This window comes from Penaeus monodon, chromosome 24 (genome assembly GCF_015228065.2).
Source record: "Penaeus monodon isolate SGIC_2016 chromosome 24, NSTDA_Pmon_1, whole genome shotgun sequence".
NCBI lineage: Eukaryota > Metazoa > Arthropoda > Malacostraca > Decapoda > Penaeidae > Penaeus > Penaeus monodon.
The window spans coordinates 14,154,714-14,154,921 of NC_051409.1; positions in this window are offsets into that span (position 1 = coordinate 14,154,714).

Below are 208 nucleotides of genomic sequence, written 5' to 3' on the forward strand. Positions count from 1 at the left end.
AAGGTAGGGAGATTATTCACTCTTCTTTTAAAGAAAAACCCAGGCGAGAATGTGTCCCGGTTGAAGCGAATTTCAATTTTAACTTTTTCTTTCGGGTACGTTAGTCTGGTGACGGAGAGGGATCGCGGGGTCAGGGGATTTTTGTGCTTTTTGTGACTGGGCGCGGGGGAAGGGACAAAAAGCTGACTCGAGGGGATGTAAAGGAAAA